The sequence below is a fragment of the Danio rerio genome, chromosome 15 (assembly GCF_052040795.2).
Source record: "Danio rerio strain M-AB ecotype USA chromosome 15, GRCz13ab, whole genome shotgun sequence".
Lineage (NCBI taxonomy): Eukaryota > Metazoa > Chordata > Actinopteri > Cypriniformes > Danionidae > Danio > Danio rerio.
In genome coordinates, this window is record NC_141035.1 from 9,965,186 (window position 1) to 9,992,421 (window position 27,236).

At 37.3% G+C, this 27,236-nt stretch overlaps 1 long non-coding RNA gene across 1 annotated transcript; it reads left to right on the forward strand.

The window, feature by feature from the left end:
- The first annotated feature begins 5,117 nt into the window (after positions 1-5,117).
- Positions 5,118-27,218, forward strand: LOC147833590 (uncharacterized). The gene is made up of 3 exons (XR_015509050.1): positions 5,118-5,437; positions 11,031-11,330; positions 26,027-27,218. It is a non-coding gene; the product is annotated as an uncharacterized LOC147833590 (long non-coding RNA).
- Positions 27,219-27,236: the final 18 nt, after the last annotated feature.

Sequence of the window (27,236 nt, forward strand, 5' to 3'; positions counted from 1 at the left end):
TCTGTTGATATGTAATTTTAAATATTCGTAGCTTGAAACAGATCAAGGTATGACTGCTATTAGTATGACTACTGTGGCGAGGGCTTAAACGGAGCAGTGCTCAAAATATTGAGGGAAAAAATAAAAAGACACCTGGAAAACATAACATGCTTTGTATTTTGTAGGAAACACAGTTTAGATCTGTTTAGGGTAAGAGGTGTGTGTGTTATTGCCGTCTATCACTGAATATGTCAAGAGTATCGAAAACAAAACCAATTTATCTTCGCTCCTTTAGCGCCCCTCACACAGCTTGATCCACGCTGGCATTTCTCCCCTTGGCTTTTGAAAAGGGAAAAATTCCACCACCCCGTCCAAACTTTTAGGATACCGGGTATCAGATTTGCACAATCCATATGCACAACGCTTTAGCTTGTTTTCCTCCCTCGAAAGCTTGACAGGCCTCCTTAGCTAGGGTTGCTAAGCCACAATTGGTGTATGGCAGTTTTTGGGTGTGGCTTAGCGAAGGGTCAATTTATGATTCACCAATCAGACGATTCCTAAGCCACTATAATACCCTTTCATATAACAGCTATCTTCATTTTAAGGATTCCCCTCTTCCACTTCTACTCCTCCTCCTTTCCTAGATGGGTGGCATGATGGCCCTGTGCTTAGCACTGTTGCCTTACAGCAAGAACATCATTGGTTTTAGTCCTTATCAAGCCAGCCAACATTTCTGTGTGGAGTTTACACGTTCTCCCCATGTTCACTTGGGTTTCCCTTGGGTTCCTCGATTTCCTCCCAACGTTCAAAAACATGCAACTTAAGTTAATTGACTAATCCAAATCAGCACCATAGACATGTTCCTAATAAGTAGTTATCACTATATGTTCATTAGCTACTACAGCAGGGGAGTTCTCGAGATCTACCTGAGCTCAAACTCCCCTCTCGCCTTGCAAAACAGGAGGGAGCCCCGGGTTTGAGGATCTTATGAGCTTAGGGCTCTCTCCTGGGACAGCATGGCAAACAAGCTTTATAATCAATAATATGCTAAGTGTGAACTGTTGAAATAGAAATATATGAGAATGAATTGCAAGGTGTGCACGATAATTTTTAATTTGTGGTTATAGATTTAAAAATAATGTATGATATACAAATAAGATTATATCTTATTTTATATGGTTTAATAATCCATGGACACGGTCTTGGCCATGACTGTCCACAAACCAACAGCAGAGATCTTCGTTTTTTTAGCCTATGAGTTGATTCAAACAGTTGTTGCCAATTAGTTAAGCTAATTAGGACGCCTTAGAACAGCCTGGAATATTTGGAATGGTAAAGAACTTTGGATTTTCCCATATAACTTTAAGAGTTTGGAAAAGGAATAGTTTTAGACATTTCACGTTTTTAAACGTAAATAAAAGCTAAGAAATATTTTTTCTCCGCACATTTGTAAAACTTACTGGTTGAATAAAAGTTACATTAAGTAAGAATGGTTTCAAAATGACTAATTTTTCCAAACAAAATCACACAAAAGTGACCACATAAACCGTCCAAGCCATTTAATATTTGTGTTTAAAGGGTGAGCAAGTGATGATAGCAGATTTATTGTTAAAACACCCCGGATCAAAGTAAGGAAATGCGAGAAATTCCTTTTCTTCCATTGTCTTTTGTGCCAGAAGAGCTCTAAAAACAAACTATGCTTGACACAACACAAAAGAAGAGGAAGAGAGTGACTAAAGGAAGGTCTGTAAGACTGATGACAGTGCGTTTCTCTTATCACTCAGATCCTCTCCTCCTGCACTGTCAACAGCAAGTCAACAATACCCAGAGGAACGTGAGCAGCACGCCATAAAACTACAGCAGATTACCATATGAGGCAGCTGAGAGATTTATACCCAGCTGTTGTCATTTCCAAGTTTCAAATTTTCCAAAACATTAAAGACAGATACTGTCATCCATAGTGTCTGAAAACAACATGCATCTGTTATTTTACAGAGTTAGTACACTCCGAAATGAAAACCTGTGCTCATTCACCCTCATTTCTTTCATCTTCAGAACACAATAGAAGACATTTTTACACAAATCAGTTTTCTCCATTAAAAATCTGTTCACTCAAAGGGCAAATAAAAAAACATAGAGCAAGGAACTAACCTCATTGGTTCTATCAAATGTGCTCTTGTGACTCATGATGAGGATGAACTCATTGGTTTTCATTCGTCAAGCAAACATGCTTAAGCTGTGGCTGAATTTGCACTGCTGTAAACATTGTTTACCTCAAAGGACTTGGTTTGACTAATAAATTTAGATGTCTTTATTATTATAGTTTTTTTCTCTTCTTTGTCTTCTTCCTCATCTTCTTCTTCTTCTTTTTATTATTTTCTACTTCATACTTTGTGAATTGGAGTTCTGAGTCAATAGAATTTCAATGGCAGAACAGAAATTTTATAAAAAAAATATCTTAATACTTGTGCAGAAGATAAAGATACATTTTTGTAAACCTTTAGTATGTAGAATACTTTCACTATTAACTGACATAACTTACAGCTCATTATTACACTGCTGTCTGGAATACTTGATTCTGAATAGTCAATCGTGACATTCCAAGGTATGTTTTTCCCGAGATAACAACCTCTAAACGACACGGGCTCATCCGGGACTTCAGATCACCTTGACCATCAGGGAATACCTTCAAATCCACGTATCTGCTTGTCTATTATGTTGCAGCATGTTTGAGTGTTTGACACCATCTTGTGACTGAATAATGTGTAAATTAGTGTATACGTCAGCTGTTTTCATTTCTGTCGGTTGTTTGTTTAAGTAAAGAATTAATATAATATTACTATTCAGAACAATGTTTTGTGTCTAATTTGTGGCAAGTAGCCATGCAATAAGTGGGATGAAGTACATCCAGGATGGCTGTTTTCACAGAAATCAGGCTGTATTCTGCAATAACAACCTTCTTCTCATTAAGGGGTGTAGAATTAGCATGGATGTGTCCCCAACAATATCCACTGACTATTGAAATGTCCCCACTAGTGTTAGTTACTTTTGAAAGTAATGCATTACAATATTGAGTCACTCCCCCAAAAAGTAACTTGCTGTGTTACTTAATACTTTTTATTGTAAGTAATGCATTACATTACTTTTGTTTTACTTTTAATTATCTGGCTGAGGCTTGATGTCTTTCAAAACTTTTTTTTTCTTCTTTTTTTAAAATAGAGGAACTCTGCAATTAACAAGATACTGTATAACTTAAACTTACATTTACCTTTCAAAAACAGAAATAATATTTCAGGATAATGATCTCTGAGAACTTCCTGACCCCAGCGCTCTGCAAGCCTTCCTCTGCATACAGATTATTGAAAGTTTAAAGCGATATGTTTGCTGCTTTTGTACTATTTGTCTTTTGTAAAATGACTGTCCATTGAAACAATCCCCTTTTCCTTTTCTACGATTCAACTAAAAAGTAATTCACGTTACATTTTCAAAAAGTAACTGTAGATTATCCTTTAACAAAATGCGGCGAAAATTAAACTCGACGGTCGGTAATATTTTGCTTGCAGTGTTCATTTTACACTTGAAAAGCAGCATTTACAGCGGATCTTTCAGTCTATAATATTGTAGTGATATTAACGTAACCTAAGTAACTTAGAAATCATTTTGACTAGGGTCTGTCTTTAAACACTGAAAGAGTACTGCTGACGATACGAACTATAACTTTGCCATCTGAATGAACAAAGAAAGGGCACTGATCGCACACACTTACCGAATCTGCAGGGACAGGACAATCAATACATACTGGAGCTGCATCTTTTTTAAAAGGAGACAAGCAGCAAATCCAGATTTCACAATTTCCAGATGCAAAAAGCTCTCGAGTACAAAATGTTCCATACAAACATATTTCTGCCATTTGCCGCGTGCACTGATCCACACGTGAGTCCAGCTGCGCTCTCATAGCTGGAAAATGAAAACAAAACCTTTGTTGCAGCACATTATAAAAGCAACACTGACAACCCATATCCCCAAACAATTCTTATTCTTTTCCCACTTCTTTTGGCAACACAACATGTCGTCTTTCTGTTGTCTGAACACTGTTTCAGGTAAAAACAGTCTTTTAAGCTAGCATGCATATTAATGAAGTTGCACAGCAAACACAATAGAGTGCGCTGATTGGTTTGAACCAAGTCTTACTCATAAATGAATGCAGCATACTCAGAGACGTAATAAGGAACTCCCAGGTACAGACATCCAGTCTACACGCTGGAACACACGCTAAGATCTCATGGCCATGGTGCATCTTTAAAAATTTGTTTCAAACCGGAAGTACAAAATTGCTCGAAATAACGCAAAAACAACCAATTTTCACTTTTTTTGTGAAATATATGTGTCCTAATAGTGTTTTTAGCAGTGTGGGACACATATATGACTGTCAACAGCTCAAAAAATTGTTTTGGTGTTTCGTGACCCTAGCAAGATAGTTAGCAAGATAGTTGTTGCAGTGGTTCAGTTTAGGTACAGGAAGGCTTTAAGACATATAGAATATAATATATAATGCTAAACAAGACATTATTATGTGCTTTGCAAACTATGAATCCACCAATATGCAAGCTAATAAGCTAATAGTGACAATTCGTTTCATACTAAAGTGCTACCAAAAACACTAAAGTAAATGATGACAGAAAATTCATTTTAAGGTGAAATAATGCTTCAATTATCCTATCCATCAAAATGTGTCAAGTCTTCTGCAATATGAAGTTTTGGCGGCACATAAAGTCAACAAGATGCAACACGTCGAGGAATCCATAAATGATGTCATTGGGAAATGTTCGGAATTCATGCGAGCAGCAGATTGTGTTGCACGAAATCCAGATGACAGAATTAAAACTGCTGAGTGCTGACAGCAAACCGCACTAACACAGTTCACTTTAAAGTGCGTTTCTTTCATTTCAGACATTTATAATCTGCCAAATACGGGCAGTGATGGTTCAACCTAATGTTAGACATCTCTCAGCGCATTACTCAACCGCTCTGACAGCTACGTGCACAGCATGGTGTCCAAATGTTCAGCACGTACCCTTAAGGTTAACTGGGGAAGCGGAGAGGGTGTTTATGACACTCACACACACACACGCACACACACACACACACACACACACACACACACAATTCCACTCAAAATTGCTTCAAAATTTGTTCTAGACCACCATCGACTGTTTATGTTAACGCTTGCTGCAAAGACGGTTGGATGTACTACATGTAAGTTTATGTTTGTTAGTGTGCACCTGGGTCATTCCCGTTTGGGATTCAACTCAGATCTCCTTTGCGGCCTGTCCCGGCATGAATCAGGACAAATGGAAACTCTATAGCCTTCAGTGATGTCAGGATGATGTCATTGACTTTGAGGAATGATGCTGTCCATTAATCTACAGTGACTTCACACACCTGCACTGTAAAAACCGTGAGTAAACCAATTGCCTTAAAAGCAACACAAAATAAAATGTATAATTATGCACATAGTTTGTTTACGTATAGGTGCAGTAGGTGATCAGCCAAAATGCAAACCGCTTAGCATATTATCTTTGGACGGCAGGGAGGGACTGTGATTCAAAGCCACACCTCCTGAAATTGCGAACGTGTGGACCCCGCCACAACAGCAGACAACCCACTAGTTCATGTCATTGGCCAGTTATATAGTTAGTGTAGTAATTTATTACTAAGCCACACTTACATGCTATTGCAGAGCAAATATTCAGAGTAGCATGGTAAACAGTATAGGAAGTAGGAATGCAACGATTATAGATTTTGTTTGTACGATTATAGTCTGAAAAATAATCACGGTTTGACGGTTATTATGCATTTATTCATTTTAAACCCCACTAGTTTAGAAAATAAATATATAATAATATATAATAATAATGAAAACTCCTTTTATTTTACAGTGTTATTTATTGCTGCTCAGTAACTAATTAATAGAGCACAAAATAATATAAAAAACAAACAATAGTAAATTTCTCTCTTTGTGCTTAAAAATAAGTGAATGTTTTGGATACTTTAACAGACATAATTTTACACTGTAAATAAATGACAGAACAGTAAATAAATAAAAATAATAAAATAAAAAAAAAACAGTATTTGTCTAATGCAGGGCTTGAAATTGCTGGTGCTCCCAACTTCAAAAATTAAGGAGCGGCAGAAAGAAATTTAGGAGCAACCACTAAAAATTAATAAGCACCACTGCAACTTGTAACAGATTTATTGTATTTGAAAACAACATCAATTAGGACTAACAAATACCAGAAGCATCTATCTAACTAATGCTGAGAGGACGTATTGATATTTGTACAATAATTCCAAAATGAATGTCTAATAATTATAAAATATTAATGATGACGAAGATGACAATAATACTAACTATGAATAACATTTCTCATTATCATTCTGCCTTGAATGTGTGAGTTATCTGCTTTACAAAGTCCTACTGTTATTTTATGAAAAATAAATCTACGGTTTGCATAAAAATAAAGCATAAAGCATTAAGTGGTGCTCACTGCAGAGCCATTTGGGCAGAGCTTAGCTCCAGCGAGGGGGAGCATGAGCTCTCGCTCCTCCTTTCTTGCACTTCTTCTACGAGTGATGTCACTGGGGGTAGGGTTAGGGGTGGGGTTGGTGTACGCATTAAAACAGCTTATATGAGGAGGAGCGAGAGCTCATGCTCCCCCTCGCTGGAGCTCAGCTCTGCTCAAATGGCGCTGCAGTGAGCAATGTCTCTAAAGCATTGCAGTAAGAAATGTTTATTTTGCACTATTGTTTTATTTGCATGTCAATTTAATGAACAAAAACAATGGACAAAAGAAAGGAAGAAAAGTCTCACTTCTGCAACAAGTTTTGTTTTCGGTTTGGTCATTGTAAATGCTCAGTCTTGTTTTGCTCTGATTTTCATCTCTCTGTGTTTGTGAAAAAAAGCCGACGAGTCAGCCGGCCCATATAAGCAAGGCAGAGCGGGATTCTCGTGATGACCACTGGCGCAATACTGTTGTCAGGTTTTACAGGTTTTTGTTACCAAAACCAAAACACAGAGAGCCACCACTTTTTGTTGGAGACAAGCAGACATTAGCCCTTTTTCACATACACAGACCTTTCCCGGAAAATTACCGGCAGTTTTCTGGAAAGAGTTTATGTATGGACAGGCCCTTTTTAAAAAATTGCGATAAATTAGTTCGGGTAGTTTTCCAGAAAGAGATGCTAGAACATTACCGGTAATATGTTGGAATTCTGCGCTGTGTGAAAGCAGTAGCACACACACAAATTATGTACCATCAACCATCAACAAAAGCCCGACCTTCTTCTGTGTTTACAAGCTGTTTAGAAGTCATTTCTGGTTAGTGATGTCAGAATTGACTGGTATTTTGTAACGTCCTTGCCTATGTGAACATCGCTTTTTAGAATTTTATTTACTGGTATCACTGTGTGAAAGGGGCTATAATCACTGTTTGCACGGGTCCTGCTTGTCACCAAGGTAATTGATACACAGACATACACACGAATGTGTGTTCAATTTTTTGTACAGTTGGAGGTTCACTCCCATTGTTTGGTTACGATTGCATTAATGAATGAATCAGAAGTGACCGTCAAAGAGCTTGCACGAACCTCTTTCAGGGAGACACGGGTACGGTTCATGGGTGCACACCAAAGTTTCAAAAGACTTTGAAGTCAAACAAAGTTCTGAAGTACTTTGACGTCAAACGAACCCGGGTGTGGACCAAAAGTGCTAGTGTGAAAGCACCCAAAAAAAGTGGACACATCAGCCTCTGGTGGATTCACGAAAAAAATGTAGCTCCTAGGACGTATTTGGTGCTCTCCAGGAATGTATTTAGAGGTACGTTTTCAGAATGAGCCTGGGTTGCCATATAGGGGACTCACAAAAGCAACAACAATCTGACAGATCGACAAAACACTGAAAAATAAACAAAATACAGTAAAATTAAAAACTTGACAAAAATACTTATATTTGATTAATTACTTATATTACTTAATTACTTATATTAACTTATAGTTATCTAAATACATTCATGAAGTAATCCATGTCTTTTTGTATCATATATTTAATATCATAATTTAAAAAAACACAACACAGCTTTAATGAACAGAACACTAAAGGTTACAGACAGGAATATGTGGGGAGCAGAGAGAGGGGAAAAAAATCGGCAAAGGGCCTCAAGCTGGCAATCGAACTCGGGTCGCTGTGAACATCTCAGTATAATGCATTAACTCTCTAACCACTTGGCTACTGGCTCTTAAAATAAATGAAACATTTTAAAATCAAACCAAATCATTTAAAAAAAGTTCTTAATTAAATTATTAAGTATTTTATTATTACATATTCATAAGAAATTGTAGGACAATGCAGTCTGTATACATGCACACCTGTATCAGGCATTACTGACATTGACATCTCTCTCAATATCCTTCAGTTTCTGTTTGATGAAAGCAAGGTTTGTGTCACAAAGGTCTCAAACAGGTCCTGAGGCCCGAGTCCACACAATACTGATGACATAATACCAGGTGCAGCACACCTGCAGTACAGTTACTCTATTCTCAATTAGAGTGCTGTTCGAAGTTCCCCTTCCAAACCACTCTGATTGTACATTTATTCTTTCTCCATCCCCTCATTCATTCAAAGACACGTGAACATTGTGTACCTCGTGGCTCCTCCCCGTCCCACTTTCCTAATCTTCCCTTTTATCTTCTTTTCTCCTCTGGGCAATGACTAGTGTGTTTATGCCTGAGTTGTGTTGCTGTTATTAGACTTAATAGCGAGTGCGGATGTGTCATTGTGCTTACCCTATTATTTTCTCTATAAGGTTGTGTGCATTTGTGTGTGTGTGTGTGTTCTTCATGTTCTCCGTGTTTTAACAAACCCCTTGTTCTTTGTTATCTGCAATTCATTATACTTGTTCAAAAGCTTATTTAACAAGCACCAAGGCAGCATGTTAAGGCCTCTTTAAAGGAATAGTTGGCACAAGATTGAAAATTAGCCCAAAGTTACTTGACCTCAAACCATTCTTAACATGACATATGATGCATGATGAAGTACACATTTATAGCGGAAGCTCCAGAAAAAGACATGTCTTACGGTAATGTGGCATTTATTATCATTATACTGTTTATAACGAAAACATCTACTTTTCCTTTTCAATGTAGTTATTTAAAGTAAACAAACTGTATATAAAGTGTTGAGGTATGACACATGGCATAAGATTGCCGCCTTGTCGCATTTGTTTTAAAGATGAAATGCAGCCTTACGTACCTCTGGCTACATAATTCGCGATCTCCAGAAATGTATATAGGGGTACATTTTCAGAATGAGCCTATGTTGGCATTGTAAGAATAATATACTTTAAAAATGAAAAGACCTAGTATTTAATTTTCATCGTCTCTTCTGTTAAATAATCTGTGTAGAATGTGTATGACACTTGATGTAAGATCTATTCATAGTGAAAGTTTCTGGGGGTGTCTTTTTGGGGGACTTAACTAGATAACAACAATGTAAAGTGACAATACCCAGAGGACACTTGATGACACCAAAATGACATCAAGCAGATGTCAAAAATGCAATGATGTCAAAACCTTAGAGATTCATTAGACATCCACACACCAATGCCCTTTTGACCACCAAAATAAGCACACTTAAAAAAAAAAAAAGGTTAATTCTTCTAAAAGCTTCAATTACAAATGACAATTTGGGATTGTACCCCGCAGTGCACTATAAAAATATAAAATAGCCATAACACAAATGAATTTATGTTCTATAAACCTTGAAACCTTGACTTTGAACCACAAAACAGTCATACGTAAATTTTTTTGGACATTGAAATGTATTTATTAAATGAAAATAAATAAAGAAAGAAAAGTTTTCCATAAATGTATGGTTTGTTAGCATTGTATAAAATTCAACTGAAACCACTATCGGAATCATCTTTAAAACTATCTACAGTAAATGAGGTTCTTGGCAAATCATATTCCTAATAAAAATGTAGTTTATATATATTTACAGTAGAAAATTTACAATATATATTTATGGAAAGTGATTCAAATTCTGGCGAGGCAGTGGCGCAGTAGGTAGTGCTGTCGCCTCACAGCAAGAAGGTACCTTGTTCGAACCTCGGCTCAGTTGGCGTTTCTGTGTGGAGTTTGCATGTTCTCCCTGCCTTCGTGTGGGTTTCCTCCGGGTGCTCCGGTTTCCCCCACAGTCCAAAGACATGCGGTACAGGTGAATTGGGTAGGCTAAATTGTCCATAGTGTGTGAATGTGTGTGTGGATGTTTCCCAGAGAAACCGTCTGGAAGGGCATCCGCTGCGCAAAAACTTGCTGGATAAGTTGGCGGTTCATTCTGACCCTGGATTAATAAAGGGACTAAGCCGACAAGAAAATGAATGAATGAATGATTCAAATTCTAATATTGTTTGCCATGAAAATAAAAATCTATAATTCTGACCCATACATTGCATTTTTGGTTATTCCCAAAACTATATCGATGCGAAACAAGATTCTGTGGTCCAGGGTCACATGTTATCCCCTCAGTATGGAGTGCTTTTGAGTTTCTGGTCATTGTTGTCTTTTAAATTAAACTGAAAGACTAACTTCAGGCCTTGAAAACCAAGGCTGAGATTAGTTTTCTCACCCTGAGGGCTTTAGCGATGACAGATACACAATGGAAAGCAAAGGCCTATCATTAGCAACACGAGCTAGTTTGAGCTGCAGCCTGACCCTCCTTGCTTAAGCTAGGTGTGGATGCCCACACCCTCTAAACTGCGAACCCGACCCACTGCAGCATCTATTTTAGCGCTCATTCAAATGAAAGAGATGGCCTTGGTCACTCATTAGACTGCACTGTAATTATACAACTTCATTAACAGTGACTCAACACAAGCTAATGGAAGGAGGACAGCAGGACATTGGACTGACTTTGGGATGGAGCACACATGCTAATTCAGTTTTTCCTGTTTCACACATTTGGATATAGTATCTCCCATTGTGTCTTTTCTCACCAGACACAATAGCATCTAATAACCCCACGGAGAGCATGATGGACCCTCATGGCTACCCTAGAGGCACACCCACAGTATGATGCAAGGTAATGTGTAATGAATTACTCACTTTCTGACACACAAAGTGCCAACAGATGGCTTTCTGCTCTTCTTCATTAAATATTAAAAACTGTTGCTTGTTAAAAAGCAAAAAATGTTAACTTACTATTTACTCAGTGGTTCGAAACCTTTGTTCTTCTTCTGTTGAACACAAAAGTAGATGTTTTGAAGAATGTTTAAAACTGCTAACCACTGGCATCCACAGTAGGAAAAACATATTATGGAAGTCAATGGGGCGGTTCATTACGCTGTGGCGACCCCGGATTAATAAAGGGACTAAGCCGACAAGAAAATGAATGAATGAATAGAAGTCAATGGTTAGCGGTTTCAAACATTCTTCAAAATGTCTTCTTTCATGTTCATTATAAGAAAGAAAATCAAACAGGTTTGTGTAAAGTGTAAAGTTAAATATGTAGTTTTCAGTCTTGGGTGGACTTTATTTAGATAGGACCCTGAATCATATGCCTTGTTAATAGGATATACTATTACTATCTTCATCTGTTTGACTGCACATGTGCTGCAAATCCTCACAATGCAAACACATAAAAAATGTACTGCATTTTCAAGAGTTCACACTTAGCTGATGACTAATAATAAAGCTTGTTTGGCATGCTCTCCCGGGAGAGAACTCTGAGCTTGTAAGATCTTTGAGCCCTGGTCTCCCTCCTGTTGCAGGGTGAGAAGGGAGTTTGAGCTTAGGTAGACTCCCCCTCCTGCTTATTATAGCTAAGTGTCAGATATGGATGCTGACAAGGTGTACTCAGCTTGGCTAAAATATTTTGGATTAATTGTTTTGGGTGCTTGTTTTTGAACTGTGGGAGGAAACTGGAGGACCCGGGGAAAACTCACTGGGAGAATGAGCAAAACTCCGCACAGAAATGTTACCTGGTTTGGAAGGGAATTAAACCAGGGGCATTCTTGCTGTGAGGCAACAACGCTAATCACCGGCCACCGTGTCGCTCATTTGAAAATAGTGAAAGTAGGGTTGTGTGGGGGGGGTTTCTTCAAGATGAAGATATTGAGATGAGAAAACTCTAGTTATTTATAGTGAGTTAAGGATCGTCTGATAGGATAATTAGTCATTAGCTGAAGTTGGAATAGCTGTGAACAATCATTAGCATGTGATCCACTCGAAATTGGTTTATAAATAAACTTCACTTCTCACAACACAAACAAATTAATAAAAAAATGCATTGCTTTTTTCACAACGCAAACAATTTACGAAAACATGCTGTGTTAACACTTGTAAAAGGAATGGAACACAACAGAAATGTTTCAAGGGGACCCAAAAAACATAATGGACACTGCTGTGCCGTGACTAGGTCTGCGTCCGAAATTGCATTCTTTCATACTATATAGTACGCTAAAAACGAGCGAGCCAAGTAATATGTCCGAATTTATAGAATTCGAGAAGTATCTGGATGACCTACTACTTCTGGTAAGATTCTGAAGTGTGCATTAGGAGTGAGCGGATCAATCCTAATATCGATAGGATCGATACCAACGTTGGTATTGATATCGGATCAATAGTAACCTTCTGAGATTGATACTTTAAATTTCATCTTTGTTAAAGTACATTGCTCCTGTTTCATAAACGAGTGGACATGTCTCTAAATACTCCTCTCACTTTATATCTCGCATGAACAGTTGCTCCTCCTTGCTCTTCTGTTATATTAGTTATCATTTTATCATGTATCACCGACTCGGTCCCAGTCATTCCCCTCGCTGGCCAGCAGAGGCCACCATCACCGGACTTCTGAACATTACGTCATCCACTTACACTGACTGCCAGCACACCTGCTCCACATCCAGCTAATGACCCATGCTCACACATTTAAGCAGCACACACACCTCAGTTCAGTGCGCAGTATTGTTCTGCCACGGCTAACATCTCTGAGCGTTATTTCCTTGCCTGATCTCCCGTGTATTATCCTGGACTGTTTCTGACTGAGTTGCCTTCTGCCTGCCCCGAACCTTGCTTGTACTTAGACTCTGAACCACGCCGCCTGCCCTTGACCCACGCCTGATATCTGGACTCTGAACCACGCCGCCTGCCACTGATCCATGCCTGTTCTATAACTTTGTAACTACCTGCCGCCAGCCCTTAGACCCATACTGAATGCTGTTGATGTGAGTTCGTACGTAAGTGCGTATTGTATGATTGTGATTGAACTGTCTAATAAATATACTGCAAATGGATCCCTCCGTGTCAGGCTCCTCATTACATCATGTGACTCAGCACTGCCAAGAACTTTAGGTTTTTCTGAGATAACAGAAAGAGGAGCGCTGTTGGGAGTTAGTATATTGTAGTAAACGATTATATTGCAAGCTGCTATGCTTGTAGAAAGTCTATTTGATCCCATCATGCCCTGTGAAAGAATTCATGAATAGGAATGAAGCGACGTAATTCACGTGGGTAGATCGCGTGATCATGACAAAATGGCGGATGACATAAGTTCAAGTTTCATTCGTACTGCTCACATTCATACTGTATAGAATGTATTTTTGTTAACGGCCGAGTACGTTTATTTCATTTGCCGATATACAGAATGGCTCTTACAGGATGCAGGGTCTACTTTGTTTGCCACGAACCATGAAAATAAGTGCTTTTAAGAATTTATCGTCAAATTTATGAAAAAAATATAAGGTAAGAGTAAATTTAATGTTAATTTAATGTGAATTTAGTCAAATTATGTCTGACTTTACAATGGTATTGTAAGCATAATGTTACCAAAAGTTAATGCAGTTACTGATATGGCAAAAACAACCATGATATGACATTTTTTTGTGCAATGTGAATAAATGTATCACTGAAATTATACATTTAGCATCAGGTGCATTTGGCTGTGAGTTTGTGATGTATTTTTCATTGAATTTATATGTAGTTTACTAAGTTGATAGTAAAATAACACTGCTCCTCTTTGTTTAATTTTAATACAGAGAATATCCTTATCAATTAAAAACTACTCAAAATAAAAATATTGCCCCCGCTCTGAGACTGAGAGGTGAATCACATTAGTTAGCTTAGATTTTTTTACTAGTTTGTGCCTTTTTTAAACATTTGAGTTTGACCGAGATTTTTCGTCTATTTTTTAATCTGTTTTGCCATTTTGAAACATTGATGTGATACATTTAATACATTTAATGTCTTTATTAGGAAATAAAATCTGTCTTTAAGTCTACATTCAGAGTAAAATACTTAAGTTCTTTTAAAATTGGATACTTTAATACTTTCCACAAGTCTTATTGGAATTGGTGACTTGTAACTTGTAATGGAGTCATTTTTACAGTAAGGTATCTGCACTTTTACTTACTGTAAGTATGGTTTTCAGGTACTCTACACACCTCTGTTAAAAATGTACTAGTAACTAAAGTCTTATAGCAGTAACTCTTCTTTTTTAAACAATGTGACAATAAGCAAACAAAAAAATCCTGCTTAAAATGAAGGTTCCAAAATGTTGTTTTTTTCTTGTTTGTTTCTTTGTTGTCATAGTGATCAGTGAACAATTCTTGAAAGAACCACTTATTTATTAGTGTAAAGTACATTTTAACCCTTTAATTATAATATACAAGTACAGTCATTTTTGCAGATTTACAGAATTTTTAAAGAAAAATATCAGTTTTCTATTTTCTTGCCTACAAATTTAGCATAAACAAAATTGACCCAGGCCTGTTTATGTTGGATAGAACTGGTATCGTGTTGGTACTGAGCTGGTCTGTCTGGCTGACAAAGTAAACTGATGTCTGGTTGACAAACTAAACAAAGCACTTCCACTTCCCATAGTGAGAGCAGCAATACAGCAACCCAATCCACTGTGTTTCCAAATACCGCTACTTTCATACTATAAATGCAAAAAGTAGTGTGCCAGGTTTTTTGCCCAGATCAATAGTATTCTTAAAAGAGTAGCTGAAAATACCTAGATAACCAGCCTGATCTCACGAGAAAACGTAAGTATTTTACGTTTTGCCTGTTTAGTGGCTAATTCGTACGAATTCGTACGAGTTCAGTCGTACGAAATGGTACGATTTTAAAAAGGAGGCGTGGCACCTGACCCCACCCCTAACCCCAACCGTCATTGGGGGATAAGCAAATCGTACTAAATTGTAAGAATTAGATCGTACGAATTCATACGAATTAGCCACTAAATGAAAAAGTTACGAATTGCCGTGAGATTGTGTTGAGATAACTTGTTACTTCAGACAAGGTACTGTATGTGCGTTCAATTAAAACTTTACCCTCTTTGGGAGCAGATTTATGAATGGCAGTAGGCTGAAGAAATGCAGCTGACGTTTGTAGGTCATGTGAAATTCATTACATGGCATAAGTATGTATATTGATACTATCTACAACATACCTTTTTAATGGTTGCAAAGTTTAAATTCAAATGTAGTGCCTACTGTATAAATCATTTCTGACACAGTGATGCAGTTTGCTGGATTTTCCAGTTTTCAAGAGTATAAAGATATATAAAGCACAGCATGATGAGGTCCATTTAAAACCCCGTCACTTACCCAACTTAAATTGATCGTTCACCCAAATATTTTAATTTACTCACTGTTTTTCCTCATCATTAAGTGGTTTCAAACCTTTATTAGCTTCTTTACTCTGTTGAACACAAAAGACAATATTTTAAACAAAGCTGTAAACCTGTAAACATGTAAATGATTGACTAGGATAAACAAATACTATAATTTTTTTCCCCCCAGCATTTTTCAAAGCACACTTCTTTTGTGTTCAACAAAATAAAGAAAGTTCAAAAGGCTTAGAAGTAAAGGGCACAGATAGAATCTTTCAGTTTTGGTGAACTATTATTTTTTAATGTCTGTGTGACTTTTATTTGCAGACTTTTATTTTACTATGATAATGTATTTACAACTGAAACAGAATTTTGAGAAGGAGGTGGGGCTTTGTTTTTATGCTCCTCCTTTTATCTTTGACTTGCAGCAAACTAACGGTGGAGGGGTGTGGCTATGCATTTGTCAAACTGACATCAGAGAAGTATACTGCCATTCCAGAGCAGAATCTTCGGCAACACTTTATAATAACTACACACTATGAATCATTTACTAAGCATTAGCATCTAGGGAATTCATTATTTGTTAAGCTTTAACTCTACAATAATAAACGTTAGTAAGCAGTTTATAACTGCAGCTACAAATGCTGTATTCTTGACTTATAAGCACCTAAATAATGTGCTTAATAATTGTATTTTTATACTTAGTTACTTTATTTATTAGTGAAAAATAAATCATTATCACATTATTTACAAACCATTTGTATTTAAGAGTAGTTGAGGGTTTTTAGGATCATTCAGAATGAGTTAGTAAATGGTTAATAAACTATTGAAATCAACATTTATATATATTATTATTCAGGCATATACTAATAATTAACTAATATGTTTATAAATGCTTTATAAACTCAACTTCACACAGTTTTTTGACCTGATCTAAAGTGAGGACTATTCATGCTTTATAAATCCCTTATAAATTACAATTAAAGGCTCAGAATCAAATGAACTATAATCTTTGCAATCTTTTCTAAAAAGTAAAATAACTGTAAAGTTTAAACATTGCCACATAACAGGAGTGTCAAAATACGACATCAAACTGGATAAAACAACAACAATCTAGTAATTTAACAATATAATAGGATGCAATGTTTAAACTGCACAGTAATTTTATTTTAGATAAGGTTGCAAAGATTTATTTTTCATTTAAAGTACAGTTTCATTTGTGTATCTGTAAATGAATAGGAATGAATAATGTAATTTTTCCTGTTTAGAATTTTACTGAGCTTTTATTTGTCATTTATAAGGGATTTATAAAGCATAAATAGTCCTCACTTTAGATTAGCTCACAAAACTGGATGATGGTGAGTTTATAAAGCATTTATTAACATACATAGCAGCCATTAATATATGGCTAAAAAAAATAAGACATATAAATTGATAAATAGACATATTGATTTCAATAGTTTATCAATCATTTACTAACTCATTCTGAATGATCCTAAAAACCCTCAATTACTCTTAAATACAAATGGTTTGTAAATAATGTGATACTTAATTTAGTAATGAATTATAAATCCTTAACAAAGTATGAAAGTACAATTATTAAGCATATTTTAAACATGTTTTTAAGTCAAGAATAAAGCATTTGCAGTTGCAGTTATAAACTGCTGTCACCGACTCATTCCCCTCGCTGGCCAGCAGAGGCCACCATCTCCGGACTTTTAGCATTACATCATCCATCTACACTGATTCCGCATACACCTGATCTGAATCAGGCTAACGACCCACGTACCTTTTATAAGCCGCACTCAAACACTCAGTCAGTGCGAAGTCTTGTTCAGCCCCGGCCAGCATTACTGAGCGTTATTCCCAGCCTGATCTCTTGTGTACGACTCCAGCCTGTCTCTTACTTTGCTTCGCCTTCTGCCTGCCCACGACCCACGCCTGATATACGGACTCTGATACTCGCTGCCTGCCCTCGACCCAAGCCTGATACACGGACTCTGATTCTCGCTCATTACCCTCCACTCATGCCTGGTAACTCACTCTGTGTCTGTTCATCATCATTCTTGATACCCTTACTACTACTGTGGATGTGTGTGTGTGCACTCAGGTGAATATTGTGTGTTTGAGTGAAGTTGTGATTAATAAATACTGCATAATGGATCCTTCCGTGTCAGTCTCCTCGTTACAACTGCTTACTAATGCTTATTAATGTAGAGTTAAAGAGCCCATATTATGGGTTTTTGAAAATTCCCCTCCATGTAGCTTGTAACACAGCTCTAAGTGAAGTGAAGTATCCAGCTAAGGCTTAAATCTGTTAGTGTACAGTGTTTAAAACTGTTGATTCATCTATAAAAGAGTCGACTCATAGTGCTTCAAACGAGTCGCCTTGATACCGATTCATTAGGTGTTTCGCCATGACGTACGAACGAAACCATGTTATTCACGTGCACGCGCAAACCCGGGAGATTTCAAACCTGAGGCCCCGCCCTCTGACGCAGAAACCCAGACACACACACACACCCACAAACACACACACACACACACACACACACAAACATGCCGGTCGATTGAAGTCACACTGCAGATGGATATATTGAGTCTCTACCCAAAGATGAAACCTCAGCATTATAGCCAAGCAGTTGGAAACTACTGGAAACTACATGCTACAAAGAATACTTCATCAGCGTTTGTTAAAGGAAGGATCAGTAAAGAGTAACTTACTGCTGGACATGTCAGGATGGGTTTCTTCCTCCATTTCTCAAGTGTAAGTATGTGCGATAAAAGTTGCCTCGTTGACTCTAGCTTGCAAATGTATTTAGTTGTGATTTGTTACTTGTAACCGCGTGTACTGTCTCAGGTTAACTGGCTATATTCTCTTATCGCTTGCAAAGTCACGTTAAAAACGCGACGCGTGCTGCTTTGTTAACGGAGCTCCGTGGACGAGGAGTAGTGTGTGTGTCTCTGTGTGCGTGCGCTGTCGTCCGGAGGTGTGTGTGTTTGTGTGTGTGTGTGTGTGTGTGCGCGCGTTGTCGTCCGGAGCAGGGTTAAGTGCGTGTGTGTGTGTGTGTGTAATATGTGTGTGTGTGTCTGTGAAAAGAGCAGAGTGAGAAGCTAGGAGATCTCCTTAACTGTTTTTGGAGTTTTTGCTCAATAAAATAGTCAGTCGTCTGAATTTTCAAGTCCATAGTCTGTATTTACATTGACCCACTGGCAGCTAAAATCCACGCCTACACTATCGAGCGTGCATGGACTGTGATTACTTTTATATTGCTGATTAGCTGTTTTGCATTTCACTCTCTGACTGTAGGCAGTCGACCAATCGCAACAGGCTGTCATTGGTCCAATCAGCGCAGACTAGCTTCGCGCTAAGGAGGGGTTTGGGAACAAATGAATCACTGGACAATTCATACAGGAGTCGCTGGGATAATTAGGTAAAAATAAATGCAGATTATGAGACCATGAAAGTGTTTTTTTGACCTTGCATGCATATTAAACTGTTGTTGGAGACCCTTACAACCAAGATATGACCCTATTTCATGTATAATATGGGCTCTTTAATGCTTAACATATAATAAATTCACTATTTTCTAATGCCTTATAAATGCTTTATAGTGTGTATTTATTATAAAGTGTTTACCTAATCTTTATCTGCTTGACTGCACATTTTCTGCAAATCCTCACAACTCGGATAAATAAAAAAGTGTTGCATTTTCACACAACGCAAACAAATTAATAAAACGTGCTCCATTTTCTCACAACGCAAACAATTTATGAAAGCATGTTGCGTTTTCTCACAATGCAAACAATTTATGAAAGCATGTTGCGTTTTCTCACAATGCAAACAATTTACGAAAATGCGCTGCTTTTTCTCACATCGTAAACAATTTATAAAAGCATGTTGCGTTTTCTCACAACGCAAACAATTTACGAAAATGCACTGCTTTTTCCCACAATGCAAACAAGTTAATAGAACCCGCTGCATTTTCTCACAATACAAACAATTTACGAAAATTTGATGCATTTTATCACAACGCAAATAAATTCAAAAACATACTGCATTTTCTCACAATGAAAGCAATTTCTGAAAACGCACTGCATTTTCTCACAACACTTGCAATGGAAATGTTTCAAGGGGATCCAAAAACGTGACAGACACGTGACAGACACGTGACAGGATTTTAACATCCTGATTTCTGTATTTTTAGTATTTATTTGCCTAAAAAACCATAACCTAAATAGCCATCTAGAACTAAATGTCCATCACGTTTTAGAGAAACACTTTCAGCATCCACCCGGATGACGCATGCTGTCGGATGACGCAGCCATGTTGTACCAGACAGCACACCACACACCAGCTGATGGGTGGAGAGGAGACAGAGTGATGAAGCCAATTTTGAAATGGGGATGGTTAGGAGGCCATAATGGACAGAGGCAAGTGGGCAAATTAGGCCAGAATGCCAGGGTAAACACAATCTCACGGCAATTTGTAAGTTTTTGATTTTGATTCTAATTCGGATGAATTCATACGATCTAATTCGTACAATTTAGTACGATTTGCTCATCCACCAATGACGGTTGGGTTTAGGGGTGGGGTTAGGTGCCACGCCTCCTTTTTAAAATCGTACATTTTTGTATGATTGAACTCGTACGAATTCGTATGAGTTAGCCACTAAACTGGCAAAACGTAAAATACTTACGTTTTCTCGTGAGATCAGGCTATCTTTTTCATAGGACATTCTAGGATTTTTAATGACCACAGAGAGCCAGGACCTTGGTTTAATGTCTAATCTGAAAGTCGTCACTCACTGAGCACTATAGAGTCCCCAGCAATATACTGGGGCGTTAGGACCCACAAAGACCACAGGTTGAGCACCCCCTGCTGGCCTCTCTGACTACACTTCCGGCAGCTTTCCCATGTGGTCTCCCATCCAGGTACTAACCCAGTGCAGCCCTGCTTCGCTTCAGTGGGTGACCATGTGAAAGTTGCAAGCTATTAGCTAACATTAAAGGGATAGTTCACCCTAAGGAAAAATTCTGACATACCCTCCTCTTGTTCCAAACCTGTTTGACGTTCTTTCTTCTGTTGAACATTTTATTTCTGTTGAATATCAGTAAAAACATTGCATTTGTTTTTCCTAATATGGATGTTAATGGCTACAAGCAGAACAAAACTCAAACTGCTTTGGAAGAATGTAATAAATGTTTTTTTTTATTATTGTGCGTGAACTTTCCCTTTACGTCTAATGTTAGCCAACATTAGTTCTTCAAGAGTTTTCCTGTTTGCTAGAACTGAACTGAACATGTTGCATTCAGCACAAGAAGTCCTGTGTTGTTTATCATGCATATCCTCCACACTTAAATAGAGGTTCCATTAATTCTGACATCATGTGATATATGTTGTCTTTCCAGCATGTCTGAACCACAGCAGATTGAGTCTTACCAGTGGAATGTCTAAATGCATACATCTCAGATGGCGCTTATCCCCCAGGTCATAGAGGATTACATTAATTGGGAATAAAACAGACTCCTAGTTTAATTTCGAAGAAACTGAAGCACCTTGGATTTTTTTTTTTGTTTGAAATATTGAAAAGATGGACCACCAACGATGTCATAAATTTTACATTCCTGGCTGAGGTGAGCCTAGTTTTTAACCAGTGAAATTAGGCATTGAATTGAAGCAGCTGTCTGAAAAGTTGCTGAAAGCTACTATTGTTGGTGTTGTTTTGTTTACATGACATACTATCACATGCAAAGTTAAGCATGTTAATTCAATTTAATTAATGTTTATTCAGGGTGTCTGCATGATCTTAAAAAAGTATTAAAAGTTGATGAATTGTTTATGCCCTTAAAAGGTTTTTAAAAGTCTTAATTGTGTTTTTATGAGGTCCTAAATTTTGTTCAAGCGTTTTCCAAAGTGTTTGACTCCAAAAAAGCATAAATATATTTATTTTCCTTCTAATATTAACAATGGTGTGCTTAATCCATGCGATTGGTTCCGGCCAGGGTGAGTTCAGCCAAGCTCCTTTGTCCGGGTGATGTCACGTAATTTGCGACAAACATGGGAAGGTGAAGTGATGCTCTCCTTATGTAGCAAAACAATAGAGCAAAACAGACTGCAAAATGGGAAAATTTAAGCGTGTGTACCCCTGGTTGGGGAAAGACAAGTTTTAATAGTGTCGCTGAAAACAACCACATAATTTATTCTTTTAAGTTTTGTTTCTTCCTAGTTTATCTGAGTTCTGTTGCATGATTGTGCTCCATTGATTTATTTAAAGACAACAGTTTATTTAGTCAAAGGTTTGATACTGATTAGAACTTAAAGTGGCAATGAGGTCTTAAAATATTCTGAGGTCTTTTAAAAGTTTTAAAAAGGTATTGAAATTACGTTTAGGATTCCTGCATATACTTTTACGATGTAGATCAGGGGCTCCAGGACACTGGCCCTCCAGGACCAAGTGTGGACACCCCTGATGTAGATTGTGTCAAAGCAGGTTAACATAGAACACAGGTGTCAAACTCAGTTCCAAAAAGGCCGCAGCTCTGCACAGTTTAGTTCCAACTAGGGTTGTAACAATATACCGGTATGACGGTCTACCACGATTTGAACGTGCACGATTATCATACCATGAACAATTGCATATCAACGGTTTTAACCCTTAAAGACCGAGACAGCCGCCCGCGGCTAAAAATAAGTATTGCTCTTAAATGTTTTATAACTTTTGATATAATGTTATAATGTTTAACCAGTGCTGTATCACATAACATTCGCGGACTTTCAGAGGCTCCGGAATCAGTGCGGTTACGTCATCAAAATTTGACAACGCTGATTTGACAAAGAAACGCTTGTCACTGTGTCTCTCCAGACAAACCAGACATGATACATTGATGCATTGTCCCTCCTCCGTGCCCAGATTGGTTCAAACTCGCTATATCACAACCAATAAGCATAGGTTTCGCTTTTGTTTGTGGACCAACAATGAGCTTTTTGAACAACACGGAATGAGAGATAGGCATACATTGATGCGCGGCTAAATAAAACGCAAAAAAAAAAAAGTTTTGCATGAAATAATTCTCATACTAAGTACTTTTGCATGCACAGCAGCACAGAAACATGACAAAACAGTGACACAGCAAAGACGAACTGCTGCTCTTGCTGTTTTCAAAAGACGCAAATGAAGGTGCAGCTGTTTGTCTGCATTGCAGACAACCATATCCAAATCCATATCCACAGACAACCATATCCATGCTTGCACATAAACCTAAGGATGTTCCATATTGAATCTAGTTTCGTTATGTAACTATTTATAGTATAGTAAATATCTATATCTATTTTTTTATTGAGGATTTGCACCATGTTTGTTTGGACTTTGACACATTATTTATTATTTTCTTATTTTTTTATTTGTTCATTGTACAAGTGGACACATTCTCTCACTCTCTCACTCATTCTCTCACCACTAGACTGAAAAAAACAACGCTTTAAATACATGTTTACAGCCATAAACTTGGTATTGCACTTTTGGTCTCCCATTTATCCTGCTTATAAGGAAGGACAGTTTAAGTTTATTTTTGTCTAATCTTAAAAGACCTTGCTTGTTTATTCCTTCTAATTTAATTTATTAAAATGGGAAATTTTTCAGTTTATTTTTATAAAAGACTTCTATAGTTCTATTAAAATGGTTCTTTCAAAAGTTTGTTGAAATAAAACCTTTGTTCAGTCAGAAAACGTGTTCTTATTCTTTTCAGGGTCTTTGCTATGAGAATTACTATTTAATACCGTATACCGCGAAACCGTCAAACCGTGGTATTGTTTTAGACGATTATCATACCGTAAAAAATTCATACCGTTACAACCCTAGTTCCAACCCTAATTAAACACACCTGATCAAACTAATTGAGTCCTTCAGGCTTGTTTGAAACCTACAGGTAAGTGTGTTGGAGCAGGGTTGGAACTAAACTGTGCAGGGCTTCGGCCCTCCAGAAATTGAGTTTGACACCCTAACATAGAAGTTCCAGAAAATTGAAACTGTGTCAGTCTAATTTTCAGAGTTAAAGTTTAGTTTAGTTCAGTTCAGTGTGGTTTAATTTTCACAGCTGAAAGTCTAAACAATGAAAAACAAATCCATTGATGTGCACAGTGTTGCCAACTTAGCAATTCTGTTGCTAGATTTAGCAACTTTTCATACTACCCTAGCAACTTTTTTTTTCAAAAAGCACCTAGCAACAAATTTAGCAATTTTTAACATGCATTTGTCTGCTTTTAGCAATTTTTAAACAGTGACTCAAAAGGCTGCAGGCTTCACTCAGTAGAGTAAATTGCTAGCTCAGATTGTTTTTCATAACTGTTAATTTACCATTATTTATTTGTTAACGGATAAGTGTTGGTAATTTAGATAGCAATAAATTCCAATAGTGCTATAATTGTTAAAAAGATTAAGAACACAAGCTGTGATTGTTTAAAAGAATGTAGCTGTTCATTATCAGTGTTATATTTAATAATAAAAAAATTCTTATCAAAATGTGTATTACTTTTACAAATAGTCAACTCTATTTTACATCCAAATCTAAATGGACATATTTCAATTAATGTTTTTGCTGAGATGGCCAGTCAATTAGAGAAAACACTGATAATTTTGTATACTACATAAAGATGTAGTTTTGATTAGTATTTTTGTGATTAAGCAATGACATCATCACGCAAAGTAATATGTTAATAAGAACCTATTTAATGTGCTGAATGTAATGTTTTAATATAATCTAATACACGGCGCCCCAGATAGTAGGAACATTGCGGGCTTAAGGTACGGTCCCACTAGAGTTTGAGCATGCAAAATTCTGTCGTGCGGCGCTGCGAAAAGGGGCGGGATTAAACAAGATTATTAGACATTAAAAAAAGCAAGCGATTGCTCCATGTTTTAAATTTCTGTCCAGAGAGGTCATGTTTTGATCCTTGATTGGCCTTCGCAGGTCAAAGTTCACAAAGCTTAAACTTTGCACCGCAGCAACCTGCGATACTTGAAGAATGACCCTGCATTTCTGGTCTGACGCATTTGCGTGCGTATGAATGGAAGTCTATTGGAGGAAAAGCATAGTGTGACCGCAGCTTTCTGCTTGTAAGATAGTAAGTGATGATGTCACTGATATGCAAATTACTGTGTGACGTCATCTGGAAACATTTAGCTACTTTTCAGGCAGGCTTTAGCTACTTCTCATTGGAAATAGTTGGCAACACTGGATGCGCAGCTCCCAGTCTCAAAACCAAGCAAGCCAGTGGCGATAGCGGCGAGGAAAAAAACTTTACCAAGTACTCTCCAAGTACCACCATAAGCAGTATTGAAATAGACAAGTGTAGCAGGCCCAGTAAAGCAGCTCCAGCTCTGCACAGTTCAAAAACATGGCAGATTAATTCGTATTATTAAGAATATTATTGTCAGCCACTTTAAATATTATAACAATAACACTGTACTGTTCTTAAATGTAAAAAACAAACAAACAAAAAACTTAAAATGTCAACATTTAAATTTAAATGTGCTTTTAAAAGTTTAAAATGGTAGGTTACTGTTTTAAAAAATATATATAAATAATATAAATACTATATATATATATATATATATATATATATATATATATATATATATATATATATATATATATATATATATATATATATATATATATATATATGAACTCCTGTACTTAAATGTAAAGTATTAACACATAGTAGCCAATTCATCAACACCTGGAAATGTTGCCTGGACCTCTGAAATATAGGCTATATGTCATCATAATCATATATAAATAAATTTTGATAAATTTTGAAATACATGTAGCATGTACATATGACATATTTGATTCCTTGGCGTACTACTTGAAGAAGCCACAGTTTGACAACCACTGCTTTAGAGCATAGGTCTCAAACTCAATTCCTGGAGGGCTGCAGCTCTGCACAGTTTTGCTCTGACCCTGATCATACACAGCTGATCCAACAAATGAAGGTGTTCATGACTCTTTTGAACATGATTATTTGGATTTTTTTGTATTATTACAGCAATCAGTGTTTGATTAGGATTGGAGCAAAACTGTGCAGAGCTGTGGCTCTCCAGGAATTGAGTTTGAAATCTATGCTTTAGAGTGTTCGGATTTCAAAAGCATTAGTGTTTTATGTGTATGCTAATGCAGAGAGACATTGTCTTTAGTCTAGTTTTAAACACAGTGTGTCTGCTTCATGAATTGTGCTAGGAAGGCTATTACAGAGTTTAGCTGCCAGACATTAGAAAGATCTACCACCTACAGTTTATAATTATAATATCCTGGGAATATTCATTCATTCATTCATTTTCTTTTCGGCCAAGTCCCTTTATTAATCCGGGGTCGCCACAGTGGAATGAACCGCCAACTTTCCAGCACGTTTTTACGCAGAGGATGCCCTTTCAGCCGCACTCCATATCTGGGAAACATCCACACACACACACTCATTCACACTCATACACTACGGACAATTTAGCCTACCCAATTCACCTGTACCGCATGCTTTTGGACTGTGGGGGAAACTGGGGCACCCGGAGAAAACCCACACGAACGCAAGGTGAACATGCAAACTCCACAGAGAAACACCAACTGACCCAGCCGAGGTTTAAACCAGCGACCTTTTTGCTGTGAGGTAACAGGACTACCTACTGTGACACTGCGTCACCTGGGAATAATCAATCGCCTTGTAATTAATTGAGCGTAGTGGACGTGAGAGGCTGTCATGATAAACTAAACATGTTTTTTTTTTGTAGTTTTCTCTACATTTGGTTTGCTGATTCAGCCACCTCCATTCATAGAAACACACCCTTAAGGTGTGCGCAGGAGCCTATCCCAGCAATCATCTTCTTTTTAAACAATCCCTTCTTCCTCTTTGCCAGTTTAAGCAATCAACAATTGATCATATGTACACAATGTTCTCTTTTCCATGATGTGCCTTGGTGAATTTGATCCCCCTCCACCTGCTGAGCAACACAATCAATATCAGCACTGGAAAACTCAGTCCTGTGCCAAACTGCCTTTTTTCCATCATTGAGATCAAAGTGGGAGGTCATGGAAGTTTGTTTGCAGAGGGAGCAATAAATTTTCCTTGAAAACAAGGCAATAAAAACATGTTCCTGTGTCATCACGTGCCATGCATTTGCTCTCTTTTGTTGTTGCTCTGCGTGTGTGTTTCGGGATAATCTGTTTGTCTTTGGACTTAAGTGATTTGGAAATGAAGCAGATCGTTTCAGTCAAATGAGACACTCTTTCTTCTCCCCCCAACCTAAACTCAGCCATGTGTGCTCAAGTTCTAGCGCTGTTCATTTGTTTTATAATAAAAACTAGTTTTTTTTTTTTTTCCTAGTGGATTATTATGATAATTTGAACAATACAAGAATTTGATGAATGGTGATGGTGATGAATGACCCATTTTGTTTATTTTCATTGAAATAAGTTCTAATCATATGTGACATGTCCATTTTGCTTTTGCTTTTAGTTAGATGGTATGGATGTATAGGAAACCATAATCAGGATGTAAGGAACCAGCGGGCACCTTACTATTAAAACACAATCAGAAAAC